Below are 2658 nucleotides of genomic sequence, written 5' to 3' on the forward strand. Positions count from 1 at the left end.
TGGTTAGCCTCAGAACTGTCATGGCACCTGTGGGTGTGTCATTTAGATGCTAATGTATTACAATGAGCGTATAAAGAGGCTCAAGGTCTACTGGAAGTCGAATCTTCCGCCATCTCGGACCTAGTTGGTTCTAACCAGTTTTTGTCGTGTCCTATGGCTATGTCATTCTTTTAAAGGTTGTGCCCTGCCCCCTTCCCTCCTGTTTCATTTCCCCCTCAGAGATTTTACTCCTAGATTCTTATTTTAAAATGCACAATTCTTAACTGTGCAATTCAGTGGCATTAAGTACAGTCATAATGTTGTGCAACTGCCACAACTATCCATTTACAGAATTTTTTCATCATCCAGAACAGAAACTCTGTGCCCATTAAACAATAACTCCTCACTCCTGCCTCCCCACAGTCCCTGGTAGCCTCTATTCTACTCTCTGTGTCCAATATATGAATTTGCCTATTCTAGATACCTAATATAAGTGGAATCATACAATATTTGTCCTCTTGTGTCTGGTTTATTTCACTTAACATAATGTTTCAAGATTTACCCATGTTGTAACATGTGTCAGAACGTCATTCCTTTTTTCTGGCTGAATAATCGTCCACTGTGTGTATATATTACATTGTTCTTATCTATTCATCTGTTGATGGACATGGGTTGTTTCCATCTTCTGGCTATTGTGAATAATGCTGCTATGAATACTGATGTTTATTTGAATCCCCACTTTCAGTTGTTTGGGATATGTACCTAGGATGGAAATTGTAAAATAATATAATCTGATGGGGCTTAATGGTGGTGGAGGGTACTTAACAACACAGAAATTGGTCAAACGTTACTTCTGGACTGTTGGCTGGGCTGGCCAGATTACTTAAGGACAATAGGTCACCAAAAAGTGAATGTCAAGCAACAAAAGCCAAGACTCCTTTCATTCCTGTGTTTGCTGTGTTCCTTGGTACCCGAGCCTGCTGTAGCCTTTTACTCCAGCCTGGGTGTCCATAAACTGATGGGAGATGGAGGGGACACATTTCTGAGGTGTTTTTGGCTTGTAGTGGGGGAAGGAGTGCTCCAGTGAATCATTCGGGATCTTCTGTGTCAAAAGATTCTGAAGAAAATGGAGTATACACTTGGTGAACATAGTATGAGACATAGGAATGAAATGAGGAGTGCATTAAGGGGAAGCAGTTTCAGAGACATTGAGAAAATGGGCATTTAGACAGAAATATTGAATGAGAGAATATGAAAGTAGTTATTCAGAAGTAAATGATTGGGACCAAGCTTTTAAAGTCACAACACACCACCTAATTATGCTTTTCACCCCCATCAGTGGTTTCAGAAACACTATTTTATGGGAATTAAAGTTATTTTAAGAGGCAGCCAACAAGAGTTATTTTAAGAGGCAATTTAAATATTTACCTTTGCCTTGTTTGTAGTTGAGTTTAAGCCTTTAGACTGAAGACAAAAGGATAAAAGGATTTAAGTTTTGAGATAATTACATGAATATTATAAATAATTGAAGCACCATGCCAACAAAAATTGACCTCTTCAAATTAGCAACACAAAATTGGTTATATCTTATTTATGGAAAACTATTTTTATCTTGTTATTTCATTATAATTATTCAACATATATTCCAAACAAGAGGAAGGAAAACTATTTTTAAATTTTCAAAACCAGTTAAAAAGCTCTTGAAATAATATGAATGAATAAATAAAATTTCTGGGTTTTATTCATCTATTTTAAAAAAGGTTTAAAGAAGGACCTAAATCATATCATGTATTTAAAAATCATATATTTGTGTGTATGTATAAAGTATACATTTAATTTAATTTAAACATACAATTTAATTGAGAAAAAAGTGGTGTGGGATTTTTCCTTGTTAAAAAGTGGGAGAGGACAGAGGGTAAATATTTTCATATTAAATCTTTGCCTGGAGGAGGCTGAGAAGTGGAAAATGGGTTGTAAATGTTTGTTTTTGTTTCCATTTAAAAAACCAAACTTTGTTATTTTGCCAGCTTTGAAAGTCTGCCTTTTCTTTGAGGGACTGGGGGCGTGGTGCAAATCGGAGGGTATGGTCCACCAGTTCAAAAGACCCGGAGGGGTGTTACTTCCTTTTCTTCACAAGTTTAAAAGCTGTGGACGCCTAAGACCAGTCCCCAAGGGTGGGGAGAGGATGTGGCGTCACTCCTCTTGGTAACTTTGGCGGCAGGACCACATCCATTGGAAGTCCTAGATTAAGTTCATTAACATTTTTAATCTGAGAGCAGGGAAGGTGAAGAATCTGTGGCTCTGATTTGTGACTCTCAGTTTCTAAGGACATGACCCACCAACCGAGCCACCGTCCTCTATCTTCCCTCATGAAGTCTTTGTTTTATTTTCGACTGGCTTACAGTAACTGACTTCACCTTCTCTCTTCCCTGCCCACTCTTTAGATGCCCCTTACCAGGAAATGACTCGGTCTTAATCCCAAAGGAATACTGAAAGAGGAGAGTGCATTAGTCTCAGAGAAGCTAATTGCTCCCTTAAATTAAAGAACTGGACTGAGGTCAGATCTATTGCTCTTCTAGAAGCTTGCTCTAGACTTTATTTTATTTTATTTTATTTATTTATTTATTTTTTTGCGGTACGCGGGCCTCTCACTGTTGTGGCCTCTCCCGTTGCGGAGCA

Source organism: Physeter macrocephalus, chromosome 8, assembly GCF_002837175.3.
Source record: "Physeter macrocephalus isolate SW-GA chromosome 8, ASM283717v5, whole genome shotgun sequence".
Classification (NCBI taxonomy): Eukaryota; Metazoa; Chordata; class Mammalia; order Artiodactyla; family Physeteridae; genus Physeter; species Physeter macrocephalus.